The following is a 14640-nucleotide window of genomic DNA, read 5'->3' as shown; positions in this document are numbered from 1 at the left end:
GAGCCGCTACGTGTGAGAACCCCATAAGCTGACACGTCGGGAACGACCTCATCATCCAAATCTCCTTTTATTTCCAGTCCACGAATGGTCAGCCGGGTCAGAAACCGCGGGGTCATCTGGTCGCCCCGCTGGCTTCTCCCCGTACCTCCGGTTCGTCACCCAGCGCGACCGAGTGGTGTCCCCGGACCTCTGGTCTCTTCCGGCCTCTCGTTCCTGCCGCTGCTGCCGGGGTTCAGAGAGTAGCATCCCTCGCTCTGATGACGATCCCCGAAGAGATGGCCCCGCTCCTGCTCCCACCCTGTCCTCGCTCTGCAGGGCTGTCTTTCCAAAACACGTGGGATCGTTGTACTCCCTGGCTTAGCGCGTCCTCATGACTCCAGTCGTTGCGGAGGTTGCGTCCGGACTCCTTAGCGTGTGGCAGAGCACGGTCCTCATGGTGGAACTCGCTCTGGGCCCACACACTGTGCGACGCTGGGGCCCGATTCCTGGCCTGTTTGCCCCGTGTGTGTGTGCGGCTCATCTTTCCTCTCACCCTGCTCTCCACTCGCACCCGCCAGACCCATCTCTCGCTCCCTGAGATGCCCTTCCTGGCACCTGTCCCGCTGTGCTCAGGGAAGAGCTCTGCATTTGGAAACAAATGCCCCCCCCCCCAAGCCCCTCCAGTCAGCCTGGCAGACCGTCCAGAATTTCAGAACCTCAGCCCACATCACCACCATCTCTCGGTGAAGCCTCCCCTTCCCCACAACACCTGGTCTCCCTTTGGTGTGGCCGCTGGACTCTCTCCGCCTCTGTCTTTACGTGGTCCTCTCCCCTCCTCGCGTGTCAGTCCCTCCCAAAGGACTGGCTTCCCCGTAACCATCTTGTGCTGCGCCCTGCATCCACCAGATGATTACTTGAGGGAAAGCGGTGAGGGCGAGCTCCGAGCTCCGTTTGCCAATCTGTGAAATGGCAGTTTCGTCGTGGCCTCGTGGCCTGGGAGAGCAGACAGGACTCTTTTCTGCCTTGGGTGTACCAACTCACCGGTAGGTGGCGCTGAGACTCGTGAATTGAGGTTTCCCGGGTCTCCCAGCCCCGCATCTGGAGTGCAGGTAGTCAGGATTAACTAGAAACCCAAATCAGACTCGTCAAATCTCCCCCTGAGAGGTGATAATCCATGCGGCCCCCGTGGCACGGGAGGGACTGAGGAGAGGCTCTTTGGTGCAGCTTCGTAAAGAGCGAAGTGCGCTTACCTTCCTGCTGTCCTCACCTCGAGGGGCCTCTGCAGAGTTAGGGGCCCTCCGGCACTTGGATCTGGGGCATCGTCTGACTCAGTCCCCCAGAGTCCGAGGTCAGAGGGTCGCTGTCCTATTTGGTCAAGAGCATAACTTTGGAGCTGACCTGGCCTGGGTCTGAATGCCTGCACTGCCTCTTCCTTGGTGGATGACTCTGGGATGTTAGCTTTCCTGAGCCGCCTCTGGATTAGGCACCAATAGAGACCATATAAAAAGAGAGAGAGAGAGCCTATAGGAGATATATATACCTATACATATAGATATATAAATCTATATATATTATATATAAATAATACAAAAATTTTAAAGCTCCCCTCATATATATATATATATATATATATATATATATATGAGCATACTATATATATATATATATACATATATATATATATATATGTATATATATATATATATAGTATGTGGGTATATATCCATATACCTCCCTCCCAATATATATATTGAGAGAGAGAGAGATGGAGAGAGTAGAGATTGGAAAAGTTGGGCTCCCGGGACTAGGGGTTGGCATATCTGAAATGATTTGCCCACAAAGCACATTTCTAGGGCCAGCCTGAGACTTGAGTGAGTTTTCACTGTAATTGAGCATCTTCCTTCTCTGACAGCCTCCTTTCTCAGGCTCCCCTTTGCTCTCTTGCAGCCTGGGTTCTTCTGAGGCGCCTTTCGTGGTGTCCAGAGCTTGGTGGGTTTTACTGTTGGAGTTTTAGCTGCTCCGTGGCTCAGGCTGCTGCTCCGTTTGACCCACCTCTAAAAACTGCCTGCCTTTGTTCCTCTGGGGCATTACATTCTGTATTTTGTTCTAAATGTGTAACTGTTACCGTTTGGAAGGTCAGTTTGGTAGAAGCATTCTCTTTCATCATGGAAGCTGACCCCTCCTCCTCCAAAACAGTTCAGCTTTTGTAGCATTAACTAGAGTTCCATGTGTATTTCAAGTTTTTGGTTTTTGGTTTTGTTTTCTTAGGGGGTAGGGAGTAAAATTTACTTACAATGAGAAACCTACCTGTACCATTTCTTATACATTTGGAGGGGGGCGTAGTGTATGTGTGCTCTATTTCTTAAAGAAATACTCATTTTTAAATTTGTCTGTTTAAAAACTGAAAACTCCTGCTTTTCTTCCTCCTCTTCCTCGAGGGGTTTGGGTTGAAGCTCTAATGGCAGCCTTCCATCAGGGTGTTTACGTTAAGCCACTCAACGTTATCTGCTGATGAATCGCTTAGCACGGGGCTACTGGCTTCCTGTTTCCCACCTGACAGTGGTCGGCTCTCAGAACCTTCTTTTTCCCTTTCAAGGTAATCGTATCTGTTTCCCTGCTGCTCACGTGAGCACTTTGAGACGCTCGGACCGTTATGTCGGTGGCGTGTAATTGAGCAAATTCTGTTTTCTCTTTGCTTTGAGGACACCAGCTCTCACCAGACAACCCGATCGATGCCCCACGCTGAGAAACTCCTACGTCATAGTGGGAATCTTTCTCCAATTGTTTTCCAGTCTCTTATCACACACAGCTAAGCGACTAGACCTAACCGTTGCAGAATGAATCAAAACTACTGCTGCAGTGTTCTCCCTTCCCTCACTCCACCCACTTACTTAGGCACCGCAGTCTTTTTTTGTGTTTTTAATGTTTGTTTATTTTTGAGAGAAAGAGACAGAGTGTGAGCAGGGGAAGGGCAGACACACACACACACAGAATCCAAAGCAGGCCCCAGGCTCTGAGCTGTCTGCACAGAGCCCAACGCGGGGCTTGAACCTACAAACCATGAGATCAGGCCCGAAGCCAAAGTCAGATACTTCACCGACTGAACCACCCAGGCGCCCCCTGGCACGGCAGAGTCTTGCGCTGGCTCTTTATCCTCCCCGAATCCCACGGAGGTCTGTCTGTTGGTTTCTCCCGTGAGCTGGAGGACTTTGTTATGGGATAACCGCGGGTTCCCTTGGTTTTTGACATGAATCTAGCACTCTCCCCCTCACTCCGTCTTCTCCCCTCAAGCAGGGACCTTCGTAAGCACTGGAGGCAGTATGTTATGTGGTTGTTCTTGTTTATTTGTTCTCCAGTTCCGTTCGAGGTGTGGACTCTTCAGGGAGAAGGGCACTGGTGGAAAATCGGGAGCCTGCGGAGCCTGTACCACTGCGGACCCGGGGCGTGGCCTTGCCCCTCCCCATCTAGGCTCCCCAAGAGCACAGCCCCTCCCCTCCTCCACAGCTGTGTAACTTTCTAGAATTTAGTCGTTTGTGGGACACTTGGGTTGAATTTCTGTAAGGCCAGCAGGAGGGAGACTGTGGCGTGACCACGGTCGGGAAACCGAGCTCTGACCAGCGGCCGTTGGTCACAAATGGATTGTCTGGTAGAAACGAATGAGAGCCTCAAGTCACCTGTAAATGGGGATAAAAATGTGTGTGTGGCACACAATATAGCATATTTACATTTCTATTGATAATTGGAATGTATTAATCTTCTTAAAATTTATTAAAATGTGGATTACAATTTTAAAACAATAGAGATAATACAAAAATTTTAAAGCTCCCCAAATTCTGCATTAAAAAGTGATTCCTGGGTGCCTGGGTGGCTCAGTCAGTGAAACATGTGACTTTGGCTAGGGTCATGATTTCACGGTTCATGACTTCGAGCCCTGCATTGGGCTCTGGACTGTCAGCGCAGAGCCTGCTTGGGATTCTCTCCGCCCCCCGCCCCCTCTCTCTGCCCCTCTCCCACTTACGCATTTTTTCTCTCCCTCTCTCAAAATAAATAACACAAACTTAAAAAAAGGTTATTCCCCACCCTTGTTTTCCTTCCAAAGTAATTAATTTGTTACCTGCTGTATCACAGGATAAGTGTTACTAGTGTTAATAGCTGCTATTTATCAGGGACTCACTTTGTGTCAGAACGGTGCCTTATAACATCCCCACGTGTTCACCCTGTTCGGTAGACAGCCTTAACCCTGTTTTGGGGGGCAAGAAGCAGGCTCAGAGGGATAGAACATTTGCCTGGCAATACATGCCCTAAAAGGAGAGAATCCAGACTTTAAATCATTTTTTTTAGTGTTTATTTTTGAGAGAGAGACAGAGCGCAAGCAGGGGAGGGGCAGAGAGAGAGGGAGACACAGAATCTAAAGCAGGCTCTGGGCTCTGAGCTGTCAGCACAGAGCCCAACGCCGGGCGTGAACCCAAGAACTGTGAGATCATGATGGGAGCTGAAGTCGGACGCTTAACCAACTGAGCCACCCAGGCGCCCCAGAGAGAGTCCAGATTTTAAAACCCCAAGCCATCCCATGTTTGGAAATTGCCTAGACCAATCAATATTAACTCATCCGACCCACACACCTGAGGCCTTTCCACCAGGAGCTGGGCAGACAAGCTCCCTGGGAGAGAATGAGGGAGGGCGTTTTTATATCCATACGGCCATCAGACAATGCTGGTAAAAATAACAGCAGCAGGTGCCAGGCTAAGTCGGCTAAGTTCTTGCCATGGATCATTTTATTTATTAATTTATTTATTTTTAGATTTTTTTTTTTAGTTTATTATTTTTTTTATTTTTTTAAATTACATTCAAGTTAGTTAGCCTATAGTGCAACAATGATTTCAGGAGTAGGTTCCTTAGTGCCCCTTCCCCATTTAGCCCATCCCCCCTCCCACAACCCTTCCAGCCACCCTCGGTTTGTTCTCCATATTTAAGAGTCTCTTCTGTTTTGTCCCCCTCTCTGTTTTTATGTTATTTTTGCTTCCCTTCCCTTACGTTCCTCTGTTTTGTATCTTAAAGTCCTCCTATGAGTGAAGTCCTATGATATTTGTCTTTCTCTGGCTGACTACTTGCACTTAGCATAATACCCTCTAGTTCCATCCATGTGGTTGCAAACGGCAAGATTTCATTCTCTTTGATGGCCGAGTAATGCTCCATTGTACATACGTACCACATCTTCTTTATCCGTTCATCCATCGATGGACATTTGGGCTCTTTCCTTACTTTGGCTATTGTTGTTAGCGCTGCTGTGAACATTGGGGTGCGTGTGTTCCTTCGAAACGGCACACCTGTATCCCTTGGATAAATGCCTGGTAGTGCAATTGCTGGGTCCTAGGGTACTTCTATTTCTGATTTTTTGAGGAAGCTCCATCCTATTTTCCAGAGTGGCTGCACCGGCTTGCGTTCCCACCAGCAGTGCAAAAGAGATCCTCTCTCTCCGCATCCTCGCCAACATCTGTGGTTGCCTGAGTTGTTCACGTTAGCCATTCTGACAGGGGTGAGGTGGTATCTCGTGGTGGTTTTGATTTGTATTTCCCTGATGACGCGTGACGTTGAGCATTTTTTCACGTGTCGGTTGGCCATCTGGATGTCTTCTTTGGAGAAGTGTCTATTCATGTCTTTGGCCCATTTCTTCACTGGACTATTTGTTTTGTGGGTGTTGAGTTTGATAAGTTCTTTCTCGATTTTGGATACTAACCCTTTATCTGATACGTCGTTTGCAAATATCTTCTCCCATTCCGAAGGTTGCCTTTTAGTTTTGCTGATTGTTTCCTTCGCTGTGCAGAAGCTTTTTATTTTGATGAGGTCCCAGTAGTTCATTTTTGCTTTCGTTTCCCTTGCCTCCGGAGACGTGTTGAGTAAGAAGTTGCTGCGGCCAAGGTCAAAGAGGTTTTCGCCTGCTTTCTCCTTGAGGATTTTGATGGCTTCCTGTCTTACATTGAGGTCTTTCATCCATTTTGAGTTTATTTTTCTGTGTGGTGTAAGAAAGTGGTCCAAGTTCATTCTTCTGCATGTCGCTGTCCAGTTTTCCCAGCGCCACTTTCTGAAGAGACTGTCTTTATTCCACTGAACATTCTTTCCTGCTTTGTCAAAGATTAGCTGGCCATACGTTTGGGGGTCCATTTCTGGGTTCTCTATTCTGTTCTATTGATCTGAATGTCTGTTTTTGTGCCAGACACGGGTCGTTTTAGATTCATAACCACCCTCTGAGGCAGGTTCTACTGTTCCCAAATTGAAGAAGCTAAAACTCAGGCTCGGAGAGGTTAAAGAATTTGGTTGACTTAGAGGAGAAGTAGTGGAGGAAGGATTCCAATCCAGGCAGCACAACAGGAGGGCTTAAGCTCCTCAATTCTCTACTCTGGGGGCGCCTGGGTGGCTCAGTCGGTTAAGCGTCTGACTTCGGCTCAGGTCAGGATCTCGCGGCTCGTGAGTTGGAGCCCCGCGTCCAGTTTTGTGCTGACAGCGCGGAGCCTGCTTGGGATTCTCTCTCCCTCTCTCTCTGCCCCTCCCCCACTCGTGCTGTCTCTGCATCTCTCAAAATAAATAAATAAGCTTAAAAAAGTCATTTCTAAAACACCAGTCATCTACTTTGTTCATGAATCTGTCGTTTGGGCAGGACTTGGGGGCGTCAGCTTATTTCCACCCCGTGTGGCATCGGCGGGGGGAGTGGGGGGCCTGAAGGCCGGGGGCTGGAACCATCTGAGGGTCACCTTTTAAGGTTCCCATTTTATAAAATTTCAGACTTCAGGTAATGGTGATAACTGAACATATATTTGAGGTTCCTCAGGCTTCCGGTTTTGTCACTGCAGTCTGTGAGATTATAAACGGCTCTGCTAATTTCTCTTGTCTCACCTGCAGCCTTCCCCCCGGGGAAAACCTGGATCCTTAGCCTCTTGCCAGAATTGGCAATTGCAGATGGCTGAAAGTTGTCACTTTGCACCTCTGTGGCTCTTCCCTCTGCACATCCTTAACCCTTCTGGCCACTGTTGCTTCTGTACCTCTCTTAAACCTGAAATATCGTCTGTTCCTCTGGCTTTTCTAGTTGTTTTCAGTGGGAACATTATTTGGCTGCCAACAACTCCATCCGACCCAGAAGTGAGAGTTCTTCATTTTCCTTTTATGGGGCCTGCATAGTACTGCATAGACCGGGTGTCTCATTTAAAACTTTAGCCTCTCCTCTAAGTACATTTATTTTCTCATTATTATAACAGTCCTGTTTGTAGGTCTACCAATATCCCTGAGTCCAGTTATTTTCCCAAGGTAAATTTATGGAAATAAAATTGCCAGATCACAGAGTGTGATGACGTACAGTTTTGACAGGTATTCTCAAATGGCCTTCTGGTGAGACCGGACGCTTCGGCTGAGCTGACAGTGTCTAATAAAGGACTACTGAGTTGTTTTGAGTGGGTCACTATCCTCTCTGCCTCTTCAGGTGCCCCAGAAGTCCTCCAGCCCTCTCTGTTCCAGCCTCGGTCTTCTGTGGTGAGTGGACGAGGCAATCCACAGATCTGGTGTGTGCTGCAGGGAAGCCCTGCCTCTGTATTAGGCACCAATAAAGCCTAGAAAAAGAGAAAGAGCCTATAGGATGTGTGTATGGAGGGTGAGGTTTATTTTAAGGATTTGGCTCACCAGACTGTAGGGGCCGGTAAGTCCAAAATCTGTAGGGCAGTGGACATGGTGGAGACCTAAGAACGTTTGATGTTGGGTTCTTGAGTTCAAAGGTAGTCTAGGGGCTGAATTCCTTTTTCCTCTGGAGACCTTGGTGCTTTTTTTAATGCCCTGAAGTGAATGGATATGGCCCACCCACGTTATAGCGAGAGATCTGCTTTAGTCAAACAGTCGACTGTCAATCATATCTAGAAAATACCTGTACAACAATATCCAGAGGAGTACTTGACCAAACTTCTGGACACCATGACCTAGCCAAGTTGATGCATAAAATTAATCGTCATAGGGGCGCCTGGGTGGCTCAGTCAGTTCAGCATCTGACTGTTGATCTCGGCTCAGGTCACGCTCCCAGGGTCATGCTCCCACGGTGTGGGATCAAACCTCGCGTCCAGTTCGGACAGTGCAGAACCTGCTTGGGATTCCCTCCCTCTCCCTCTGTCTGTCTCCCTCTCTCTCTGCCCTTCCTCGGCTTGTGTGTATACAACTCTCTCAAAATAAATAAGCTTTAAAAAAAAGTAATCATCCTAGCTTCTATCTACTTGCTTGTAAAATTAGCAATGATACTTTTTTTTGCAAGACTCAAACAATGTGTATAAAATACTTGGCTCCTTGCACAACAATCAGTGCCTGAGAGCTGCCTTTGTTACCACTCTTTTTTTAAGCATTGGCCTTTTAATTTTATTATTATTTTTTTCATGTTCTTTTATTTTTGAGACAGAGTGCAAGGAGGCGAGGGGCAGAGAGAAGGAGGCAAAGAATCCGAAGAAGGCTCCAGGCTCTCAGCTGTCCGCATAGAGCATGATGCGGGGCCCAAGCCCACGAACTGTGAGATCATGACTTGAGCTGAATTCAGATGCTTAACTGACTGAGCCACCCAGACGCTCCTTTCTGGCAGCTTTTCCAATGGAAGTTCAGCAGAATTGTGGGAGGGAGAAATTCCAGTGGCAACAAGCATGGAGGGTTTGGACGCAAAAAAGCAAGTTCCCATTCTCCTTTCCAAATCTACTGAGTCCAGAGCTCTGGGCCTGATGAAACACTTGCTTGTTCTAGACTCCACCTTTTCTTCTCAAAATGCTTTGTAAATGTGTGTTCCCTCTACTCTTCTCAGTAAGGGTTAGGCACAGCCTCTCTCCATATGACCTAGTGCCACACCTGATCTCAAATGTAAAACTCTCTTTGCCTAGCTAGGCTTTGCCTTCCTCCCCCAGGCAGGATTCCAGAACTCACACTGCAGCTGCTCAGCCAGCCAGGAGCCAAGAGGAACAGGAGATGGGCACACAGCCTCCAGGCTCCTGCAAACTCCAGCCCCCAACTGAGGCAGGGGCAGGATCTGGAGACTCTGGAGGGTGGGGGCCCCTCCAGCACCCAGGCGCCCTCCCCAGACAGAAGCAGCCCTGACCTAAGTGAGCCAGTCTTGGGCAATTTCAGGCTTCTCCCTGATCATCTGCCCCAAACAGGCAAAGGCTTCCGGTCTTATTATATTTCCAAGAGCTTAAGTATGAGCTTTTTGAGACTAATGTTTAAGTTTATTGATGTATTTTTGAGAGAGAGCATGCAGCGGAAAAGCAGAGAAAGAGAGAGAGAGGAAAAAGAGTGAGAGAGAATCCCAAGCAGGCTCCACACTGTCATTGCAGAGCCTGGTACGGGCTCAAACTCACCAACCTCGAGGTCATGCCCTGAGCTGAAATCAAGAGTTGGATGCTTAACCGCCTGAGCCACCTGGGCACCCCTGTGGCTAATTTTTTTAATTTAATTCTTATTTTATCAAAGTAACACAGACACCAGTTTTAAGTTGAGCAATACTACGAGGCCGATAATGATAAACAGCAGGTCCCTGAACAACCCCACCCCTGCAATTCTCAATCAACTCTTACAGCTCTTTCTTCTGGTCATTAACTCAACCTCCTCAGTCGCCCTTATACTCGTATTTCTCAGACTTGAAGCCCAGATACTCTCTACCGACTTAGACGGCCACGTAGCTCTCACCCCACCCCCATACTTGTCCCTTCCTCTTGCCACCTATTTTTAAACTTTGTCTTTCTTCTCCTTTTTGGATAACATCGATATTATTTATACTGTTTGACTTCATAAAATTTATTCTCAGCTGAGCCATGTCCTGTGTTATGGATACATTTCTTTTTCCGTTTTATTATCAAAGATTTCAAAGGTATTGCAAAGTTGAAGGATTTTTCAGTGAATGCCCAAATACCTAATGCTAGATCCTACCATTCTACTAAACATCCTTTGTCATGTGTTTGTTCATCTAGTTATCAATCAGTCTTGGTTTGGGCACATTTCAAACTAAACTACAGACATAGGGACACGTCGCCCTAAAAATTTTTTGTGTGGTATCTCTGTCTGGTTTTGGTATCTGTGTGATGCTGGACTCATAAAATGAGTTGGTGTTTCCTACTGATTGTTTGTTTTCTTAAACAGCTTTAGAGGGATATATTTTACCTGCCAGGAATTGCATCCATCATATATGTACAGTTGAATGATTTTCAGTCAGTTTACACATTTGGGCATCTGTCCCTACAATCCAGGTTCAGAACCTTTATGTCGCCCCAAAAAGTTCTCTCATGAAATTAAAAAAAATTTTGTTGATGTTTATTTATTTGTGAGAGAGAAAGAGAGAGTGTGAGCAGGGGAGGGGCAGAGAGGCAGACACAGAATCCGAAGCAGGCTCCAGGCTCTGAGCTGTCAGCACAGAGCCCGACGCGGGGCTTGGGCTCATGGGCTGTGAGATCATGACCTGAGCTGAAGTCAGACGCCTAACCGACTGAGCCACCCTGGCGCCCCTCTCTCATGAATTATAGTCAGTCAAGCCCTATTCCCATCCCCACGCAACCTTTTTTTTTAAAGATTTTTAATTTTTTTAAGTGCACCCAACAAGAGGCTGGAACTCACAACCCCAAGATCAAAGTCGCGTGCTCTACACAAGCCAGCCAGCCAGGCACCCCCTCCCCTAGACAACCACTGATCTGCTTTCTGCCTCTAGAGAGTTGCCTTTGTGGACATTTCCTATAAACGAAATCGCCCAACATATCACTTGTGTGACTCCACTCCCCTAGCTGAAGGTATTTGAAGTTCATCCAAATTGTAGTATGACTCAAAAGCATGTTCCATTACCGTCAATTATATCTCAGTAAAGCAAGGTGGGGAAAACGTTTGGTCCTTTTTAATGCCGAATGGTGTTCCATTTTATGGCTAAACACAGTTTATCAGTTCAACATTTCAAAGGACATTGGGTTGTTTCCAGCTTTTGGCTGTTATGAATGTTACTGCTGCCATCACTTGTGGACAAGTCTTTGTATGGACGTGTGTGTCTGTCTCTCCTGGACAGATAACTAGAAGTAAAATTTCTGGGGTTCGTGGTAAGTATATATTTGACTTTCTAAGAAACTGCCACACTCTTTTCCAAAGTGTACAGTTTTCCCCGGCCACCAGCAATATATGCGGGTTCCAATTTCACCACATCTCACTCAAACTTGGACCTGTCTTTTGGACTATCCTTTCTCCTGGGTGCGTGATGGTATCTCATTGTAGTTTTAATTTTCATTTCCTTAGTGACTAATGATGTTTAGCATCTTTTCGTGTGCTTTTTCTCCATTCATATGTCTTTTTGTGTGAAACATCTATGAAAATCTTTTGCCCTCCCCCTTTTTTAGAGAGCGCGCAAGAGAGAGCACGAAAGGGACAGAAGGTGAGAGAGAATGTTAAGTGTGAGTGGGGGAAGGGCAAAGAAAGAGGCAGAGACAGAGAATCCCAAGCAGGCTCCACACCGTCAGCACGGAGCCCGACATGGGGCTCAGTCCCACAACCCTGGGATCATGACCTGAGCCAAAATCAAGAATCTGATGCTCAACCCACTGAGTCACCCAGGTGCCACACCTATTTTTAAAAATGGTCGTTTGTCTTCTCATTATTTCATTGTAAGAGTTCTTTGTGTACTGCATATGAGTCCTTTACCAGATATGATTTAAAAATATTTCCTATTGGGGAGTCTGGGTGGCTCAGTCAGTTAAGCATCTGACTTTGGCTCAGGTCATGATCTCACAGTTGATGAGTTCAAGCCCCCGCACCGGGCTCTGTGCTGACAGCTCAGAGCCTGGAGCCTGCTTTGGATTCTGTGTCTCCCTCTCTCTCTCCCCTTCTCATGCTCTGTCTCTATCTCTCAAAAGTAAATAAACATTAAAAAAATTTTTTTCTCTCAATGTGAGGCCTGTCTTTTCATCTTCACAATGGTGTCTTTTGAGAGTCAAAAGTTTTTAATTTTTATGAAATTACTGATTTTTTGGTTTTATGAATTGTCTTTTTGGTGTCATATCTAAGAAATCATTGCCTGACTCAGGGTCACAAAGATATTCTCCCATGTTTTTTTCCCCCTAGATCTTTTACAGTTCTTGCTTTTATATGGAGGTCTATGATTCATTTGAAGTTCATTTTGTGGGTACTATGAAATAACTGTAAATTTGTGGTTTTGAATTTGGATATCCAACGATCCCAGCACCACGTGTTGACAAGATTATCCTTTCCCCACTGACTTGTTCTGGCACCTTGGTCAAAAATCAGTTGACCATAAAACTTAATGTTTCTTTCTGAGCTGTCTGTTCTGTTCCCTTGATCTGTAGGTCTATCCTTTCTCTAGAGTGCATATTTGTGATTGCTATAGTTTCACTGCACATTTTGAAATCAGGTACAAGTTCTCTATCTTTGTTTTTTTTTTCGAAAACAATTTGGTTATTCTAATTCCTTCACCTTTTCCATGTACATTTTAGGATCTATTTCTCACCTTCTTTTATTTCTCTTTAAACATTTTTTTAACGTTTATTTGAGAGAGAGACAGACAGAGACAGAACTCAAGCAGGGGAAGGGCAGAGAGAGAGGGAGACACAGAATCCAAAGCAGGCTCCGGGCTCTGAGCTGTCAGCACAGAGCCCAACACGGGGCTTGAACCCATGAACTGTGAGATCATGACCTGAGCTGAAGTCGGCCGCTTAACCGACTGAGCCACCCAGGCGCCCCCTATTTTGGATTGTTTATTGCTAATTTGTAGAAATACAATTGATTTTGTCTATTTATTTTATATCCTAAAACCTTTGTGGTAGGGTTTTTTTTTTATTTTTATTTTTTAATATTTGAGAGAGAGAGAACATGAGTGGGAGGGAGGGGCAGAGGAAGAGAGAGAGAATCCCAAATAGGTTCCACACTCAGCACAGAACCCGACATGGGGCTCAATCTCACAACCCCGGGATCATGATCCAAGCTGAAACCAAGAGTTGGGTACTCAACCCCGGGCACCCTAGTAGTTTTTTTTAAACATTCCTCAGGATTTTCTACATATAGGAGCCTATCATTTGCAAATGAAGATAGTTGTACTTACTCTTTTCCCTTCTGGATGCATTTAGTTTTCACCTTCTCGCACTAATCACACATCCAATAACATAATGTGGAATAGGAGTGGTGAGACTACACATTCTCACCTTGTTTCTGATCTTAGAAAGACAGTGTTTAGTCTTCCACCATCAAGTATGATGTTTGCTGTAGGATTTTCACAGGGTCTGTATTTGTTTGCCGGGGCTGTCATAACAAAGTACCAGACTGTGTGGCTTAAATAACAGAAATGTATTTTACTCACAGTTGTGGAGGCTAGAAAGCCAAGATCAAGGTGTAACAGGACTGGCTTCTTCTGCAAGATGTCTCCTAGGCTTATAGACGGCCACCTTCTATGTCTTCACATGATCTCCTCTCAGCGTTTATGTGTATCCTAACTCCTCTTCCTATAAGAGCATCAGTCATATTAGGTCAGGGCCCACCCCCATGACCTCCTTTAACCTTAATTACCTCTTTAAAAACTCTGTCTCCGGGGCACCTGGGTGGCTCAGTCGGTTGAGCATCAGACTCTTGATTTCCACTCAGGTCATGATCTCACGGTTCGTGAGATCGAGCCCCGCATCAGGCTCTGCGCTGACAGTGTGGAACCTGCTTGGGATCCTCTCTCTCCCTCTCTCTCTGTCCCTCCCCTGCTTGTGCTTTCTCTCTCTGTGTCAAAATAAATAAACATTAAAAAAAAAAAAAGTCTCTGTCTTCAAATGTATTCCAATTCTGAGGTACCAGGATTCGTACTTCAACATATACATTTGGGGAGGAGGACACATTCCAGCCCATAACAGGGCCCTTTATCTGGATGAGGATTTTGTTTTCTATTCCCAGCTTGTTGAGAACTTTCACAAGGAATTGGTTTGGGATTTTATCAGATACTTTTTCTGTGTCTTTGGGGTGATTGTGTGGGTTTTGCCCTTTGTTCTATTACATTACCTGACTTTCTTTTTTTAAATGTTTATTTATTTTTGAGAGAGAGACAGAGCGTGAGCAGGGAAAGGGCAGAGAGAGAGACAAATACAGAATCCGAAACAGGCTCCAGGCTCTGAGCTGTCAGCACAGAGCCTGACACGGGGCTCGAACTCATGAATGGTGAGATCATGACCTGAGCCAAAGTCAGACTGTTAACTGACTGAGCCACCCAAGCACCCCATATTAACTGACTTTTGTTAATACTCAACCAACCTTGCATTCCTGGAGTAAATCCTACCTGGTCATGGTGTTGAATCCTTTTTCTATGTTACTAGGTAAGTAATATTTTGTAGAGGACTTTTGGGTCAGTATTCATGCCATATTCATGATACTGTTCAATAGTTTTATTTTCTTGTGACATCTTTGTCTTGCTCTGATATCAGTGTGATGCCAGCCTTACAGAATGAGTTGGGAAATGCTCCTCCATTTGTGCTTTCTGAAACGTTTATGTGTGATTGGTATTACTCCTTCCTTAAATATTTGATGGGATTCAGCAGTGAAGTTGTTTGCACCTAAACTTCTCTTTGTGAGAAGATTTTTGCTTACTCATTCGATGCCTTCCATTGTGATTGGCCTATTCAGATTTCTTATTCTTCGTGA

General features: G+C 46.0%; 1 long non-coding RNA gene across 2 annotated transcripts in view; it reads right to left on the bottom strand.

The window, feature by feature from the left end:
• Positions 1-2979: 2979 nt before the first annotated feature.
• Positions 2980-14640, bottom strand: part of LOC123382180 — a 31230-nt gene continuing 19569 nt past the window's right edge. Inside the window, exons 2-3 of one of the 2 annotated variants that reach the window (XR_006590162.1) lie at positions 13325-13466; positions 2980-3653 (exon numbers count right to left, since the gene is read on the bottom strand). This is a non-coding gene — a long non-coding RNA (uncharacterized LOC123382180). Of the gene's footprint in view, positions 3654-6482; positions 7578-13324; positions 13467-14640 lie in introns of those variants that run through there. The other variant, XR_006590163.1, reaches the window with a different exon arrangement.

The sequence above is a fragment of the Felis catus genome, chromosome E2 (assembly GCF_018350175.1).
Source record: "Felis catus isolate Fca126 chromosome E2, F.catus_Fca126_mat1.0, whole genome shotgun sequence".
NCBI classification, from domain to species: Eukaryota; Metazoa; Chordata; class Mammalia; order Carnivora; family Felidae; genus Felis; species Felis catus.
This window is presented reverse-complemented; position numbering and strand designations above follow the sequence as displayed.